A 12816-nucleotide genomic window follows, 5' to 3' on the forward strand; every position below is an offset into this window, starting at 1 on the left:
GGATTCAAAAATGGATTAGACATTTGTGTGACTAGTGAGAACATTAATGGTAAGAATGGGAGGAATAATAAAAATGCCTTCAGAACAAAGAGGGAGGGATGTAAATCCTAAAGGTCACAAGTGAAACACTAACTGGAGGAGTTAGGAAGACACTTGCCCTATGGGCTGATTTTCCCTTAACTGCCTATTGCAGCATTTCTTGCAACTTTCTCTGAAGCATCTAATACTGGTGGGTCACTGGCCTGTTCTGCTACGACATTTCCCATGTTCCTATTTGTATTGCCATAAGCTTGGGTTGATTGTATTATTTATGATTCTGAGCAGAGCAACAAGCAAGAGATGCAGGGACTTCTCAGTTACATTTTATAGTAATAAACATTTTCAAAGCACAGCATACTTTTTGCAGTTGGTTGATGCCAAGTACCGTTTTGTTTGCTGATTGTCGTTCTTTTAGTCCCTCTCCTCCCCCTACCACCTCTTTTGAAACAACCAGATAAAGAAATGTTGCTTTCTTTCACCTAAAATAGGGAAGTTTTTTTTAGTTTTAAAATTTACCACTAATTTGGGATGATCTTTGCCACTTATGACTAATGCAATTTGTACTGGTAAGACCTTTATGTTGTAGCATTTTATCTCATAAATGTATAGATGTAGAGGCTGGTTTTCCGATGTTCTGGGTGCTTAGTTCCCCCAGTTTCAGTGGGAGATGTCTATGCTCCCTACTTCTCAAAAGTCAGGTCCCTACTGTGCCCATGCATTGTTATTACAATGTTCCATAGCAGATCAAGATACAGCTGTGGCAACGATTCAGACTCATGAAGACAAAGAAACCAACCAACCAAAACAAGCTAACCAAAAAAATAAAAAAATAAAAAAAAAACAGCCCCAGGAATAAGACAGCACTTGCTATGTCCTCCTGAAAAATACAAGATCCCTATCTCCAAGTACTCACTGCCATCTTCAAACAACTGCAAACAGTTCTGCTGTATACCCAGCTCCTGGAAGAAGTCTATCATGGTGCTAGCCTACAAAAAAGGAAAGTGAGACAACCCCAGTAACTGAAGACCCATCTCTCTCTGCTCCACCACCTACAAACTATATGCCTGCTGCATTGTGGCTAGGATTACAGAGGATCATTCCTAAAGTGCAATTTTTCCTGAGTAAGGACTTCAGGGTTTGGTCCACTGGAAGTAAATAACCTGAAAATAAGGGGTGTGGAAACAAAGGCTGAAGGAAGTAAACATTGTGGACTCTAGGAGACTCTTGCAACCAGTGGCAGAGCTGCTTGATGGGGATGAGGGTGGAGATTTTCTCTCTCCCCCTTTGTATTTCTCTCTCTGATCTTCTGGCAGGTACTCCGAATGAATTTTGCAAGGAGAGAAGAGCATCCAAAAATGTACATTTCCTTTTTTATTTCCAGTAACTATTATACCTGCTTGTTTCTTGACTTCTTTGAACAGGAAATTGTACACTTTCCAATCTGTACAGGCCCACAGCTGTGCTTGTGGAGAACCTTTGATAAAAGATTTGTTAAAGGAAGGTGTACATTCCACTCAAGAGCTCTGAAATGTTTTGCGTGAAAGGCACTTTACTAAGTGTTTTGCCTTGACCAGGGGCGGCTCTACAAATTTGGCCGCCCCAAGCAGTCATGCCCGGGAGGCGCCCCCGAGCCGCGGGAGCAGCGGACCTCCCGCGGTCATGACTGCAGAGGGTCCGCTGGTCGCGCGGCTCGGCTGGACCTCCCGCAGCTGTGGGCAGTTCGCTGGTCCGGCGGCTCCGGTTGAGCTGCCGCAGTCATGCCTGCGGGAGGTCCATCCGAGCCGCGGGACCAGCGTCCCCTCCGCAGTCATGCCTGCGGCAGGTCCGCTGCTCCCGGGGCTCCGGTGGACCTCCCGCAGGCATGACTGCGGCAGGTCCGCCGGCCCAGCCTGCCGCCCCCCCGGGAAAGGGCCGCCCCAGGCGGGTGCTTGCCCCGCTGGGCTCTGGAGCCGGCCCTGGCCTTGACTTTCTGTACCTTCCAAGCCTTCTTTCCCCCACCCCCCCAAAATGTTCTGCATCACCGGCTGAACATCATGAGGATCCCAAGCAAGGCTCCATTCTTGAAATGTCCATTATTGATTTATCTGTCAGGTATGCAGTGGTTTAGTTTGCTCAGGGTCTGAGTGAGCCCAACATTAATGGCTCAGTTGTTATATAAGTGTATAGTTCCCTGGTTCATAAATTTGGTATTGAAACTAAGTGTGTACGTAATTACTGTATTTGTTTCTATATATGTTAATATCATGGATGTTCTACTGTATGATATATATCAAGTGGACTCATTTACTGGATATAATGGTCTGATTCTGTACCGCTGTTTACCTCAATTAGGCATCTGTACCTGTGCAAAATGCTTGTAAAACGCTACGGTTTTTATCTGGCAGTGTTTCAAGCCTGCTTTGAACAGGTGCGATGGCTATACACAAGGCAAAAAAGAGAAAGATCAGGCCTGATTTGTCATCCCAATTTGATAAATTATTAATTACTTGTTTTATTGTAGTGTCAGTAGGTCCCAACCTTTATTGGAACCATGCTCTGTATGCATTGTACATCCATCTACGTAGTAAGAGACAGTCCCCCTGTCCTGAAGAGTTTACAATCTAATAGACAAGACAAAGGATAGAAGACAACGTATTTCTATCCCTATTTTATAGATGGGGAAATTGAGGCATGGGTAGTTTAAGTGGTTTGTTCAAGGTCAAACAAGAAATCTCTAGCAGAGCCAGGAACTGAATCCACTGAAATGTGCCTTAATGAAAAGACTATTCCACCTTGCAATCATACTTTTGAAAGGGCAAGAGTCAAGATGAAATTGAAGCAATATAACCATCAATGCCAGCAGAAAGAGGATACAAAGTAGTAGAAAGATGAAGGAATAATCTTTAGGAATAATCACACCCTACAGTTTTCTTTACTGTATTCATTATCTGAAAATATTCACCAATAGACCCAATCTAATTCTCACTTCACACAATTTTTAAAAGACTATTGACTTCCACAGGAGTTGGATTGGCCCAAATCATTTCTACAAATAATCCTTAATCGATTTGATTTTTCACAGGCCATCTGCTGAGTGTGCTAGAGATCCTATTTTGGGAAGAGTTCCACTTCCCCACCCCCTGTAGTCACAATAGCACCTGCCTGAACTAAACACATAAAATAAAGTGGTCCATTGTATCTCCTTCAGTGCACACCCTGTGCTCAAGCATTGCGGTTAATGTGGGGCTGGGGAGGGGCGGGGAGCATACTACTCCTAAATACTCTGATTTTCAAATGATCAAACTCCAGTTTGAAAAGTACATGGGTGTGGAAATGACTACCCTGATGCCTCATGTCCCACAATAGAAGTCTTCATGAAATTCAGGTCTAACAGGAACACATTTATCTCCTCTGCCTCCTTAACAGTAATGTTTTGCATTGCCTATAGTACCTTCTGCCCAAAGATTTCAAATTGCTTTACAAAGATGAATGAAATTAAGCCTGACAACACCCTCCTGAGGCAGGCAGGTAGAATCCCTTCTTACAGTTGGAGAAACTAACATATAGACAAAGCACCTTGCTCAAATTCAAAGGAAGTCTGTGACACAGCTGAGAACAGAATACAGAGCTTCTGAATTCCTGTCATGTTCTGGGGCCACAATACCATTCCATCCACTCTGACAGGAACACTCAGCTCCAGTACACACACAGATGGAGCCAGCCGAACTCTGTGGAAACACTTGTCTTGTTTTTTCAGCATACTCAGATTTCCACTGCATAAAATTACATATTCTGCACTAGGGGAGGTAGTGAATCACTAATGCCCTTAGCATTCCAGATTTTGTTTCTGCCTCTGGAGGATTCTGTGGTAGGTTCTGACATTTGCAACTCAGGGCTTGCCTTCACTATCAGGGTAAGTCTACCTAAGTTACACTACTCCAGCTGCATGAACAACATAGCTGGAGTTGATGTAGCTTAGGTCAATACTCTGGTGTCTTCACTGCACTGCATCTATGGGAGACACTCTCTGGCTGACTTACCTTAGGCCTGGTCTACACTGGTGGGGGCAATTGATCTAAGTTACGCAACTTCAGCTGCATGAATAACGTAGCTGAAGTCGATGTACTTAGATCTACTCACGATGGTGTCTTCACCATGGTGAGTTGACTGCTGCCGCTCCCCCGTCGACTCCGCCGGCTCCTCTCACGGCAGTGGAGTATAGGAGCCGACGGGAGAGTGCTCAGGTATCAATTTATCGTGTCTAGACTAGACACAATAAATCGACCCCTGCTGGATCAATTGCTGCCTGCCGATCTGGTGGATAGTGTAGACATATCCTTACTCTTCTTGAGGAGCTGGAGTACTGGAGTCGACCGGAAAGCGTGCTGCTGTCAATTTAGTGGGTCTGAGAATTCTGGAATGATATGGGCCAGAGCATAGAATTACTCGGCAGGATTATACACACTAGCAGCTAATGCCCTTTCTAAAAAAAGCACTGTTTTACTTTCAGTTTGTTTTCTTCCAAGAAACTTTCTACACCCTTTTCTGTTCTTTTCTCTGCTCACTGACTTTCGCTAGAAATTGATTTCCTTATAAAATCATCTTGGGTATGGTCATGGTACTCCCAAGCAATCACAAACCATGCCAGTGCTCCAAGGATATACTGTATTGCTCTGAATTTACTGTAACTACACCCAAGACAATTTTATGATTAAATCAATTTCTGGCAAGGAAAGAGAAACATCATGGACTACTAGTGCCGGTTATCTGGAGAAGGAACACATACTGCTAGCTAGTTACTGAAAAAATACAGAGACTACTTGTTGAAACAACTTTCTAATCTTCAGTTTTATGGCCAATGAAAGCTCTTAAAAGTGAAGGCCAGTTCTGGGTGTTAACTTTAACTCACTTTTGTGTTGTACAAACATCTGTCTTTTGGAGGGAAAGTATACACCTTCTAAAAATAGACACCAAGTTGTGATGTTTGGATCATTTCCCTGCCTGAAGAGGGTTCATACTGCTGGAATGGCCTCCTCTTCTGTACCTATAATAAAAGCAATGCCACTATCTTAGCAAAGAAACAAAAGACTCACCAAGTCAGGCTCCTATTCTGCAAACACATATTCATGTACTTGGCTTCGCACACGTGAGGAGGCTCACTGAAGTCCCTGGGACTAGTCACATACATAAAGCCAAACTAATGTGTCCATTTGCAAGACGGGCCTAAATTCTCACTTAAGTGCAAATTTCTGCATGAGCATCTTCAATGGGCAGCTGGAGAAACACACAAAAAGAACCGACTGAAAGAAATCCTCCATTGATCACTACTCAGAAAGGATAACTTATGGGACTTAACAAAGAGGACATTCATTCAAAGAGTGGCCCAGGACAGGCAGGGGCTGCAGAAGCTTGTTCATGCACCAAGAAGTGATGTCTGATGGTGTGGGAAGACTTCAGAGTCACATAAATGTTTCTTAGATATTTTAACAGATGAACTGAAATAAGTCACCTCTCCCCCCAAAGGCTTCTCAAAAACAAAGGCCAGCTGGATCCAACAATACTATAGAAAACAATACAAAAGCTACCAAAAATGGATACAGCCAAAAGTCTACTGCCACCGTTGAGGCAAAACGTGTTCAGGCAAACTGCTCATATACCGAAAAACAAAACCACAAATTAACTGAAAGCTAAACAATTGAACATGCTGTAAAAATGAACTCTAAGCTGCCAAAGCCAGGTTCTGGCAACCAACCAAATGGAATTCATTCTAAATGAAAGACCCTCTTCTCAGAGAAAGCCCTGTCATTGCTTCTGGAAAGTTTAACTTTAGGAACCTGCAAAATGAGCATCGCTCTCTTTTGGCCATTGCAACATAGTCCTGGACAAGCAGCGGTGTCAAAGATATCCAATTCTCAGTATAGTCAGGGCTTTACAAAGATTGTCCCACCATGCCCTCGGTTTTCATTCTCAGATGACAACAGCTGGATACTATACTTCCTGAAGCCTCCAGTTAATTGTAAGTAGAACACATTATGTAACTTAGCCTGAAAATGACTGAAGTTGGGACGATCATTCCAAGATCCACATTGGAGAGGAACAGCCATAAAAATCAAACCCTCTCCCCTCAAATATACTCAACTGAGACTAAAAGTAAGTACTATAGAGTTTAAAAAAGTAAAACAAAAACCGTTTGGTGTTTGCACTAGAACCATTCATGGGCACCTCCCTCCCCAATAGATGCAGGTACTGCAGGCCAAGTTCTGATGTAAACAGCAGTATGGTAAATCTGGAGTAACTTCACCAGCTGTCAGCTATGGATGTACTCTCTTTCAACTGAGATCAGAATCTGGCCCTGTGTTTTTAAAGGTACAAGCATACTAATTAACTCAGCCACAGATTTAAATATTTTGATAGACAATGCATTTACCATAAAGTGCTACAAATAATGGTATTTACAGGAGTGTTACCAGGGTGTGATTATTAGTGCTTCAGTATGGGATGCGAGAGGCTTTACTTCAGTACTCTATACTGTATATGGAATAAACCACTATGTGAGTTGTCACTACAGGACCATGGACAATATTGTGTGAAATGTACAAAGCCCTATGTAGGGAACAGTACAGAGCCACCCAAAGGAAAGCCTAGGAGAGGGGGAGTGGTATGTGTACTCTGCACCATGCACTAGGAAGATATGGATTGCTTCCCTCATGTACCAGGCTCCAGTCCGCAGGCTGGTCTGGAAGGGGGCAGAACTGGGTCCATGGCCTTGCCTCCTCTTTGCCTCCTTCTGGGCAAAGAGAGAAAAGCAGTCCCTGCTCAGAGAGATTGTTACAAGTTCTCTGCCCTTGCACGAGCGACACAAAGAGGTTGAAGCTTCTTAAGCCCCTATGCCCTACATAATGGTCAAGCACAATCTAGTTCTGTTTATGTTACACTGTAAATTTGCCTGTGTTTTCAGGGAGCTTACCACAAATTTCTGTCCTTTAGCAGTGTGCTTGGCTACAGATCTTAAATACCATACTAAGGAGCTAATATATAATATAGTTAAAATAGGACTGAGCTATTACAGATGGTTAACTATAATAGTGATAAGTCACATTATAATGTACTACATCTGAAATTAAGAGAAGATGATCTTTTTGTTTGGCTATCCAGGATGTGTTTGCAGTCTTCGCTGTCAACCCTCATTACACGAGCCATCCATTCCTCTGTGGTCTGCCAGAATGCAAAGAAGCTTATTCCTATCATCTGCTGATGACCATGTGAATTCATTTGGATTAATACTGAACAGATACAGAGCACAATATTCATACCTGGAAGCCACATAATGCATGAAAATAAGGCAAAGGGACAGAGACCAGGTTAAGTGAATCTATCACTGCATTTTGGATACCTGTTTCTAAGTGTGTAAAACTTTTCCTGGGTTCAAACTATTACAGATTCAAAAGGTAGGTCAGGTTCCCTGAAATATTTGAGTATCTTTGGCTATTTATGTATGGTTTTAATCCCCAATCCAGGGGGAAAAGTAGCTGCTGTTCATCCCCACAAATTCTGTTTTGGTGGTTTGTCCAAACCTGAAACGGGGGGTGAAACTGTGTGGGTGCACAGAGATGCTCCTTTCACAGAATAGCTTCTGCCTTCAGCTACATGTCAGTATTGCCTACCAGTAGCACCATTTCATTGGAGCCAGAGAGTTGTGGGTTTGATTCATCATAAGAGAGATGGTTCATGGAGCACTAACTATGATTCTTGGCAGAAAAGTTTTTCTGTTTTTTTTTTAATACACCCTTAAATGGAAGTTGTGTTTTTGCTAGATGAGCAGTGTTTTGAGACAATTCAAGAGGGAAGATCTCAAAGGGTGAGAGCTACCCTATGCTCTCTCTCTCAGGGATATTTTATACTGGATGGTTTGTTGTATTCTATAATCTACAGTAAAAGTCATATACATTGAAAGTACATGTTTTGCTTTCTGTGTATAGAAAACACTACAGTGGCTATTGTCCTTTTGATAATCTATTAGCCAGTAGTTCCTTCTCCCTCTATTGAGTGGCCATCTAATTGGAAGTTTAAAATAATCCTGTGAACGGATGGACAATTAAAGAAAGAGCAACTCTGCTTTCTGGCCAGAATCTGTTCTCTTACTAACAGTTTTCTAAATGTCCAAAGCTGTAAGCAAACTATTGCTGAATCCACGTTAATTGCTCAATTTGTCTACCCAGCCACTGCACCACCAGCATCTAATAAAAGAACTTTGCAAACTCACTGGTGTCAGTCGAATACAATGCAGTTTTACATAGGTTACACCAATAGATATATGTCCAGCTATGAGAGGAATCTGATAAAATGTATCAATTAATGATTTGACAAGTTGTGAAAGGGGCACTGTCAAGTAATTAGATATAAAGTGCATGGTTTTATAACTAAAGAAATCAATCCAAATGAGAACAAATTTGGGGGGCAGGGGGGATCTAAATCTTCCACTGCACTGTTGCTAATATATGTCCCAATCCTCCAACGTGCGCCACATGAATAGATCCCCTATGCCCTCATGGATACTCCTTATCTATTCTGGAGCCCTGTGCAGGTGCAGGGGTCTGCCCATGCAGAGCTCACTGCAGTATGACAGCCCTAGCTACGACAGTGTTCTACCAATGCATGAGAATTGCCACGCAGCTTCACTTTCTAAGATGCGTGAGATGCAAGCAAACAGCAGAAGTAGTAAAAGGAAAATAAGATATCATTATTTCAATTATAATCTAAGACGGTATTAGTAACCCAGTTAATATATTATGTGATTTATATCTTGCTATTGTTTAACGACAATTTTCTTGTAATCAAATAATTTTTAAATGAAGATATTATCACACAGATAGGGGAATGCCAGTCAATAACTGAAATAGTATATAAAGGCTAACGGAGGAAAAAGGAGGACTTTTAATTTTAATTGACAATACAGTGTTCTTCTCAGCAGCTGTGGATAGTCGATAAACAAGTAGAACAGAGAAAGACATGCCAAAAGACTATAAATATGCAATTCCAAATCTAGTTAATGTTTTTTCCATTCAATTCCTACATTTACTTAAACAACATGGAGTCGCTTAGTACCAAATTCCTTCAAGTAGCAATGATTAAACATTTCTAATCACACCAGTTCATTAGAAGATGCAATTAAGACAAGAAACACTTTACAACTCCTATTGTTTCAGTTCTCATGTAGGAAAATAAGTTACACTGTTGATTTCCCTTCTCCCGTCCCACCCATGGCCAATTCAGATTGCACTTACCCAGACAGTGAACTTGACAGCAATTTCAAATGCCACAAGTGGAAATAGAAAGTTGAAGTCACCCACCAAACACTCCACAAAGACACCGCACTGTCCAATTCTCACTCTATGAGGTTTCTTTGATACCTGCAAAGAGATTTGGGTCATGTTCAGATAGGTGAAAATAAGAAGCACATTTACTTTCCACTTAGTCACAGACAGAATTAATATTGATTTCTGTGTTCTTTTACCAAGTGTTAGGGCTTAGAGCTAAGCTTCTGAAACACAGAAAGCCAGCCTTACTAGATGAATGGAGAAGTACGTCTAATCTCTACATTACAGAGAGCTACTACGCTTATTAAAATATTTATTGTTTAAAACTGTTAGGTTCCATCAGCTGATGACTATGTTGTGATTCTGTCATTTCTGAAAGGCAAAGTTAGGGATGTGAACAGAAAATGACTTATTATTATTACTACTACACACAGAGTTTTAATAGAGTCCGCAGGGAAATCTCCCAAAAAGGGAATTCAGTACCCTGCAAAAAAAAGCAATGCACTCATTAAGCTGATCTCTCACAAATTAACAAATTTGATCTTTACGGTAACATAGGACTGCACCGCTCTGCATAAGCAAATCCACATGGAATTGCCCTACTACCAGCTCTTGAACTTATTTAGGCAATTTAACAAAAGAAAAAAGGTTGTCTGTTCATTAAAATCACTTTTGAACTGTTTTTACCATTTTAGTGTCTTCATGACAGAAGCCTTCAACTCATTTATTTTTCCTTTCTGGATGTGAATGCCCAACACTGCATTTTCTAAGTTTTATGAACAGCAAATAATTTTTAATAGGGTATTTTGTGTAATTCACAATCAACTCCAAGTAACTGGAAAATTTGGAGGATTCATGCTACTTAAAGTGGGTGTGCAAGAGTTAGAATTTTTTAACAAAGCAGAACAGCAAGTACATGTACATGTAATTTTGCAAGTGTACAAGTGGAGAAATGCTGAAATTCTGTCCCTGTATTTTTCTAATCAATTTGTGGACAGATCTAGCAATCTTTTTCTTCCTGTAAAGAAGTTTTTCCAAAGCCATGGAAACAACAACAACAACTGAGAGAGAGAGTGTGCGTATGCTAATAAATGGCAGTCTGGCACTAATATGCTGCCAGGTTGTCTACTGTGTTGTCTGCCAAGTGCCTGCTCCCGAGAACAGAGGTTGGTAGCCTTTGGCTCACTCTCTCTTGGAACTGAAATGGCCTCCAGAGGAAACAAAGAACAAAGCAGTCAGTGGGTGCTTTCTGTGTAAATGAGACAATTTCCGGCAGGTTTTTGCTATGGAGTACATAATGAACGAGGTACATATTATTGATACTCTGATAGTTTCTCCACCCAGGGCCGGCACCAGGCACTTGGGGCGGCCAATACAAAGGGGCGACACTCCACCCGCTATTGGGGTGGCATGTCTGGGTCTTTGGCAGGAATTCAGTGGCGGGTCCCTCAGTCCCTCTCTTCCTTTTTGAGAGGGAGTGAAAGACCCGCCACCGAAGGATTGAGCTGCTGCCAATCGGCTATTTTTTTTTCCTTCTTCTTCTTCGCCACTTGGGGTGGCAGAAAACCTGGAGCCGGCCCTGCCTCCACCTTATCCCCGGCTGTTTGTGCTTCTTCCCTATGATTGGCACATATTCTGGAAGACTGCATGATTAATTTTTTAATGAAAAACAGCCCTCTCACATTCTGTGTGGAAATGCAAGTATGCCTGTTGGTGACTACAGCACCTGCCAGTAAGACATTCAGAGCAGATGCTCGAGGGAGGATGACCTAGGTGCACAGCTGCATCAACCAGAGCCAACCAAACATCCTTCTTCAGCTGCCAGTACAACAGAGGTTCTTTCTCGTCAGTGAAATCATTGCGCCCCACAGGTGCTCTGTTAGTGGTGCTGCTGATGCATCTGCTGGGCCACCCCAGAAATGGGAACACGTTGCACAACTATGAGAAAAGAGGAGTGGGCCCTGAGTCACGCTGCTGCTCACACAGCCTTTTCTGCACACAGATAACACGATAACTTGCAGTGTTTTCCTAGGGGCTTACAGAGGCTGTTCTAGCAACCGATATACCAAACTGGTTACATGGTTTGGGACTGTTGGTGTTAATGGAAAAATACGCCCACACTCATAATTTTAGCCTTTTTCAAAATGTCCAGTCTGTACCTTTGCTGTTTGCCTATGCAGAGTAGTACACACAGCACATCGCCAATCTCCAGAAACCATTGTCCATGCAGACTTTCCTACTGCACTAGTATCAGCTCCTTCCCAAACACGAGAGGGAAAAAGGACGTTCTCTGAGGACACTCTGGAAGTATGAGGAGTTCTTCCTCTTTACCCGTTATCACCCATGTTAAGGTGCTCTACAGGATGTCCCTCATGCTCTTCCCCTTCTGGAGTCACTGCCAACATGGTACCATTATCATCACGGAGTCTCTCAAAAAAAATAATTTTAAATGTGTGTCACCCACAGATCAACCCTCTCTCTCCCAACGCTGAACTAATGCACTGTGACAACGGACTATACCAATACCACTTCCTCTGTACCCCTAAGGAGTTTTGATCACCAATTTGTCCAGTCGCATCGTGAAAAAAATTTATGTGCATTTGATTACTGAGGCCTCTCTTACTGGCAAACCTGTGAGGAAGTGACAATGAAACCATGCTGGTGCCTATATTAGGATTATCCCCTTGCATCTGCATGGGACCAAAGAGTGTTTTTGGACAGGCTCCTTTGTCTCCTCAGGGTTGCTATGGCTACCTCTCTTGTTCATACTGTGTGCTAATGACTAGACTAGTAAAGGTGTTTAATGGACAGTAGTTGACAGAGACATCAGGAGGACAGACTTGATCCCTCACAGCTGGACAAACAGGCTATTATAGAGATCTAATTCCACTCTTTGCAGCTGAGATTCAGACATACATGGATGACAGAAAAAAAAATCAGGAAGGAAGTAAACTCCTTAAGTGCACTTAGTGACTGTATCTACTGCTCTGTCTTAGAGATTTACACAATATACACAACATATTGCTTTGTATGGGTTTGACAGGCTACCTTTTCACAGTCTGTTCAAGGACATTCCACAATGACAACAAGAGGCAAAATTCACAAAATCCATTGTTACAAATAATGCTCCTAGCTCTAGTATTTACTAGAAACAGGCCCGCGCCGTGAAGTTCACATCCAAATAATTATGGCAAGTTGTTGTGGTGAAAGAGGGGAATACATTGACCTGTCAAAGATTAAACAAATGGTTTCTGGTCACTGCTACAACCTGGGACTCCAGGACTCGAGGGGAGAGTCTGGGCACAGTTGATGCACCAGGCCATATCTTAAAAGCCTTTCATTTGGTAAGGCAAGAGGTTAAGTTCTCATGAGGACATTGCTCAGAAGCTTTGAGAATACCTATTGTTGATTGGAGAGGTGCAGGAGTGCCATTTATAGTATGCTCCTTTTATACAGAGGGGAAAAAATGCCTATTTGCTTT

The 12816-nt window shown here is 42.2% G+C and overlaps 1 long non-coding RNA gene across 1 annotated transcript in view; it reads right to left on the bottom strand.

Annotated features, from left to right (window-relative positions):
- LOC123372303 overlaps window positions 1-9430 on the bottom strand; it is a 64258-nt gene extending 54828 nt beyond the window's left edge. Inside the window, exon 1 of the long non-coding RNA XR_006580202.1 lies at window positions 9303-9430. This is a non-coding gene — a long non-coding RNA (uncharacterized LOC123372303). The remainder of the gene's footprint in view (window positions 1-9302) is intronic.
- Between the last annotated feature and the right edge of the window lie 3386 nt (window positions 9431-12816).

Source organism: Mauremys mutica, chromosome 6 (genome assembly GCF_020497125.1).
Source record: "Mauremys mutica isolate MM-2020 ecotype Southern chromosome 6, ASM2049712v1, whole genome shotgun sequence".
Lineage (NCBI taxonomy): Eukaryota > Metazoa > Chordata > Testudines > Geoemydidae > Mauremys > Mauremys mutica.